This window comes from Carya illinoinensis, chromosome 16, assembly GCF_018687715.1.
Source record: "Carya illinoinensis cultivar Pawnee chromosome 16, C.illinoinensisPawnee_v1, whole genome shotgun sequence".
NCBI lineage: Eukaryota > Viridiplantae > Streptophyta > Magnoliopsida > Fagales > Juglandaceae > Carya > Carya illinoinensis.
The window spans coordinates 29,343,040-29,349,390 of NC_056767.1; the positions used below are offsets into that span (position 1 = coordinate 29,343,040).

The following is a 6,351-nucleotide window of genomic DNA, read 5'->3' on the forward strand; positions in this document are numbered from 1 at the left end:
CAAAGCATGAGTCAAACCAATGCAAGGACATTAACCAATTAGGAAGGCCAGTTGATTCATGGAGAGTCTATGGCGCCTGTGGTGGTTGATGGATAATTGTGCTTTCCTTTTATAGTCTACTTAATTAATTAGTTAGGGAACACTACATTGAAGATTAGGGGTTTATATATGTTCTTGTTTGTTTGTAGGGTTTTACATTAAATACATTTTTTTTTCATAACTTTGATTGCTTCAAGTGTGATAAAGTTTCTGTTAGCTAATTGGCGCCCTTCTCCTACATATGGATATGCCTAGAAAATAATATTGGATTTGGAACTTCCTATTGGAGAAACGAAAAAGCTTAAGTTGTAATATCTTATATGTTATGAGACTAGCATAGTATGCACTTATGCAATTTAAGAATCTGTTAAAATTTGTAAGACATTAGGAATCACAATCTTACTTAGCACTTCAAATTATCCTAAAAAAAATTATAAGATAGAGGGAAATTCAAAAGAACATATAGCAAGCAGGTGAGATTGATCCAAACTTTTTAAAATTTATAGTGACATATATAAATGTCTAGTTCAATGTTAAATCCATCGATCAAAGAGCTTAAGGACTTATTTGGATATAAGGTGATTTCGTGTAGAGTGTAAGTGTTTGTGAAATAGTTGAAAATCTTAAATTTTTTTAAGACAACAGTTTGATGTAGTTTTAAAAAAGTGGTGAGACCTATCATAAAAACATGTTTAGATATGAAAAATCTATTGAAGAAGTTTTGAGAGGTGATATATATAATAAATAAACTTTTTATTAGTTAAATACTTTTTCAAAAGAGAACCATTTTCGTTCTGTTGTATAGCCTCCCGATGGTGTTTTTAATGCTTTAGGTAAAGTTACGGATCAGTTACTGTTCACGACTGATACGTAACACACTTTACGTATCATTTTAAAAAAAAAAAAAAAAAATCAAAACGTGCGTTTTATCGGTTTGAATGCCGCCGCCCTCTCCATTCCACAACACTCCCAAATTCAAAACTAGCACTCCGAAAGTTTCAACTCTCCAAGGCATTTCATTTCAATTATTTTCAAAGAACATTTCGATTCCCTTAACGATGGAGGCCGCGAAGACGACGAGGGGAGCGGGAGGTAGAAGAGGTGAAGACAGGAAGAAGTCGGTCCGAAGTCTATCAGGGTTGGGCTTCAATTCCCCGTGGGTCGGATTGCTCGGTATTTGAAGAAGGGTCGCTACGCTCAGAGGACAGGCTCTGGTGCTTCGATCTACCTCGCCGCGGTTCTTGAATATCTCCCTGCTGAGGTACTTTTAGATCCTGGATACACCTTTTGATCTTTTTGCCATTGGTATCTTACATTTCGAGTGGTAGTTTGCTCTTCTGTGTTTGTTGCTCAGACACCGAGGAATAGAAAAGTGAGAACTGGAGTATTCGTTTCTTCTTCCCAGATTATATAGACACCGAGAGAAAGGAAATGTAGATGACCATCCCTGGTGTTTAGCAATTTATTTTCTTTGCATCAGATAGGACTTCAGTTTCTTTTTTATTCTCAATCGTGTGGGTAAATCTTTTCTGTATGGCTCTTAAGTTTATCTTGGTGAACTCTTTCCGTGTGTCGCTAAATGTAGAAAAAATGAGAGGAAGCCAGATGCTAGGATATGAAATACGGATTCTCAGAATCATTGTATCATTTGTGATGCATTATTTTTTAGTCCTAATCGTGTTGTCCTCCAGTTTCAGGCGCTAATTTTTTGTGTTGGGGGAAATGTACGTGTTTCCCTCCTCTCTCTTTGAGAAAAATGTTATTTTTTTTGTTACTCATAAAATAATGTCATTTGAAGTTCTCTGTTTTCATCATTTACTTGTAAGTTCCTCTTTTTTCTTTTCCAGTATGTAGAGTTCAGACGCTTCCTTAACCCTTTTGGGCTTGAGGTTTAGAATTTTTCTTTGACTTGATTTCATAACAAGCGTATAATTCTTTCACGACTTTGTATATCAGAATATTTTGAACTCTGGTGCTATTTGAGGCTCTTTTTTTTTTTTGCCTGTTTCAAGTGCCAACTCCCAAATACTTGCTATTTTTTTTTTTTTTTTTTGTTGGGATGGACAGTCGTTTGCATATGCTTATCCGCCATTAATTTCTTGTGTTGATTCCCTTCTAAAGCTGCTCTCGATAGCTTTTTCAGTTAATGATGAGAAGTCATATTTTCTCTATAAGTTTGTAACAATCTTTGCACTAACTGCTCAATAAATTTATCTGATTAATGACCAATTAAGGTCCGACTTCGTGTAACTTTGATTAACGACCAATGAGTTTCGAATTTGCATCTATCTACTGCCTCTCTCAGGTTTTATCCCTACCACTATTCTCCTTTTGCTTCTGATCTCAAAGATCTTATTGATTTAGAAATTACATTTTTCTTGTGGAAGCCTTTTAAACCCTTTGATCAGCTCATGGGAACACTTCCAGCAGCAAGGTTTTTTTTTTTTTTTTTTTTCCTTCTCTTTATGGGGATTAATTTATTGAGTTATTTTTCTTTTTATTGCTTGTGGTGGTGGGTAAACCTGTTACTTTCATGTTACATTTCAAGTGCTCTGCCAGAAAAATACAGAAAATTGATGACCTAAAAACAGGGTGTTGTCAAGTTGTCGTTCATTGATGAGAAGAAGTTGCTTGCTGCAACAAAGAAGCTTGAAGGAACTTTAGCGGTCTGCAATAGGGGTTTTTATGTCTTGTTTCATGGTAAACTAGTTTATTGACTCTTGTCAATGAGCATCTTTAATTTCCTCCAAATGCATAAACCAATCAATTCATTTTGCTAAATTAGGCAGCACTTATCTTTTAATTAGGTTCATCTCCTATAGTTTCAAGTACTGTGGATGGATATAATTTATTGGGTTATTAGGGCCATTACCATCAATGAAAAGCCTGATAAAGTTGAAATTTTATTTTTTATGCTTTGAATGTTCAAGTGTGCTCCTCTTCAATCTGGTTTATGCAGGAGTAAGATAAGGTTAGGAATAGCGTGATGTTTGATTTGCTTTATGTACATCCTGTTCATCCTATGGCTTTACAAAATATCCAGTATTACAGAATATGTTTCCATCTACCCCTGCATGAGAAATTTCTTTGGGAGATTGAATAATTGTGATTGTTTGCCATTTTATACACCCTGCAGTTTTGCAGTGGTGGAATTAATGAATATCTTTGGTTATGTGAGAGAAATAATTTACAAAGTATAGTCCATTCCCCTATCAGTGGATTGCAAGACACATATGGCAATCAAATCTTGTAAGTTCCCCTCATATTATTGTAGCTTAAGCTTATCAAAAAAACAAAAAAAAAAAATTATTGTAGCTTAAGAACTTAAAGTTTCATTAATCATTAACTTTTCTTTTCTCATTTTGCCCATTTTTTATGGCAGAAATGTAACATATCTTAATTCTCAGAACCACAAGCACATCCCAGAATCTTCACGAAGAATACAATGATAGTCCAGTTGCCAAGAAAAGAGATCTCCAGTAGAGAGAGGGTGAATTCCATCAAAGAGAGGAACAACACCAAAAGAGAGGAAAATTAGTTTTGCTAATGTTGTGTTGGGGACTTAGTTGATTGGTTAAGTTTGTAAGCATTGTAGTTAGACGGGTCACTTGTAAAGTTGTGGTGACATTACTTTATGTGCTACACTGTACCAAACTGATGATGTTACAATAAATGACTAGAGTTTTTCACAAATTCTTTGCTTTTGTGTTTTTTATTTATATAGCATTGCATCTGTGAAATACAAACAACAGTGTACTTTCCAGCAGTAGCAAAGTAAAAATTGTAAATGATAAAAATAGACATCACTAAAGAATATAACTTCAGAAGCAAATTCAAAAAATGCCAATAGTAAAAATTGCAGTTCAGTTCTTCATTAAAAGCTCGAAGTCCAAAACTATAACAAGTATGAGAATACATCATCAAAAACTCGAAATCCAAAACTATACAACGGATGAACTGATTTGAGAATACATCATAAAAGATTCAAATCATCAACTGAGCAAGATCAAATACATCAACTTGAGCAAACTTGAAATCCAAAACTATAAACAACAAGACTCCAAATAATCAACTGAGCAAGCTTGCATCTTCTAATGTTTGTGCACTGAGAATTAGAGCCAATTATTTACTATGAGAATATGGCATCCATCTCTGCTTGGTTTACAACTTCTTGTCCTCCTTCAACCTAAGAACAAGAGTAGTAGTTCTTTTCTATTAGCATTTAGCATACCTACAAAACTCATAAATCATACGTTGCATAATTGCCAAAATCAATTTTCTTTTACAACAGGTGCCAATAAAAAGAAATAATAATAATAATAATAATAAATTCTAATGGCTTTACAGTTTTAAAATGCCCAAACCCTCCTAGAGAAGCAAAAGCCCAGACAAAAATATATCATCCCACGTCTTCCGAACTGCATTGTCTCTTCTATGAATGTTCTCCTTTATCAAATGAAGTATATCTGCCCATATGAAAAATTCACATCTCGCTTGTGCAACTTCTCCCTGCACATAGTACGAACATTTAATTAACATGATAAAGTACACCTCCCAAACTAAAAAACAATATGCATTTATAGACATTTATAAACAATTCTAATGTTCTGTTTGAGATATGTACTACGGGTATTGTTAGAATATATTGTCTATAATGTGTTTGTATAGGGGTATATGTGTCTCTTGGTTTTAGGGTATATATATATGCTTGTGTGTACACTGTGGAAATAAGAAGGTGAGTAATATTTTTCTCCCCACTTTTCTCTCCATTTTCGTTTACATGGTATCAGAGCCGATTCTCACGAATCCGAGCTCTGTGTGGGTTGAGAATATTTTTCAAGTGTAGCTCGTGTGGTGTTTGTGCTCGCCGGAGTGTTTCCGTGTGCTTTCCGTGTGGGTTTTGTGGTTGCCGGCGCCGTGTGGTGGTTGAAGTGTTTTCCGGCCAGTTTCCGGCATCTTCTCGGGTACTGGACACTAGGGGTGAGCTCGCCGGCCGATTCTGTTGTCTCCAAGCTTGGTTGCCGTCGTCTCCAGCCGCCGGAAGAGGTTGCCGTCCGTCGATCCAGCTTCGTTTGGTTGCAGGTAAACTCGTATTCTAGTTCTGGAGTAGGAATACTCCTGAACCTGTATAGGGTTTTATTCCAGATTGGAATAAAACGTGTTTGGTAACACGGATAGATTAAACCTATCCTCGGTTAGGATAGGCTTATCCGGCGCAGCCCAAACAAGCCGGACCCGACCCGATCCGAGTCCAACCCGGACCCGATCCGAGTCCGACCCGGTCCGGGACAGTGCATACCGGCCTCGAACCGGATCCGATCTGAAACAGAGCCGAAACAGGCCGATTCCGGCCGAAACAGAGCCGAAACAGGCCGATTCCGGCCGAAACAGAGCCGATTTCGGCCGATACAGTCCGATTCCGGCGACTTTCAGCCCGATACAGTCCGGTTCCGAACCGGTACAACGCTTTTTTGACCGGTTCAGACTTATTTCACTCAATACAGGCTCGGGATTTGGGTTTTTAATCTGGATTTCTACGTTTCCAGATTGTTTTTTCCAGTTTTGGTCCACGTTTCATGATTTTTATGTGAAATCTTTGTTTCTAAGTGGACTGTTGTGATATATTGGTATATTTCCCATGGCAAATAAATTTGAGTCGATGTCACTTGCACCAAATATCAGTATGCCTATGACTTCAGTGAAGTTAAATGGAAAGAATTACATGCTGTGGTCAAGATCCGTTGAAATGTTTTTGAAAGGCAAGGGTCTTCGCCGTACTCATCTGATTGATCCTATTCCTGCTTCGACTAGTCCTACATTTGCTCAATGGGAGCAGGAAGATGCTCAAATATTATCTCTGATGTTGACTAGTATTGAACCTAGTATCTGCTCGAGTTTAATACACTTTGACACTGCTCAAGAGGTGTGGGGGCATCTTAAACAGATGTATTCAGGTGCTGGAAACATAACTCGTATTTATGAGTTGTGTAAACAATTCTTCGTGTTGGAACAGAATGCTTTGGGCCTGGAAGAATATTATTCTCAAGTGATGGGCATATGTGAAGAACTCAAAGTGTATCAACCCGTCACTTCTGATGTTCCAAGTATGCTGAAACAACGAGAAGATTTTAATATTGTTCGCTTCCTGGTTGGCTTAAAACCGGAATATGAGTCAGTGCGTTCTCAGATTTTGGCAAGTCCACAGCTTCCGTCATTTCCTGATGTATTCTCTCGACTTCAACGAGCTACATTATCTTCTGATCAGAGTAACGAGAGATCTGCTTTAACTGCTTCCTATGTTGCTCCTGCTGG

General features: G+C 37.2%; 2 long non-coding RNA genes across 2 annotated transcripts; one reads left to right on the top strand and one right to left on the bottom strand.

Moving 5' to 3' along the window:
- The first annotated feature begins 969 nt into the window (after positions 1–969).
- Positions 970–3,732, top strand: LOC122299144. The gene is made up of 3 exons (XR_006239605.1): positions 970–1,300; positions 3,184–3,288; positions 3,422–3,732. It is a non-coding gene; the product is annotated as an uncharacterized LOC122299144 (long non-coding RNA).
- Positions 3,733–3,855: 123 nt separating this feature from the next.
- Positions 3,856–4,579, bottom strand: LOC122299145. Its single transcript, XR_006239606.1, has 2 exons — positions 4,385–4,579; positions 3,856–4,225 (listed from the first exon to the last, which is right to left on the bottom strand). It is a non-coding gene; the product is annotated as an uncharacterized LOC122299145 (long non-coding RNA).
- Between the last annotated feature and the right edge of the window lie 1,772 nt (positions 4,580–6,351).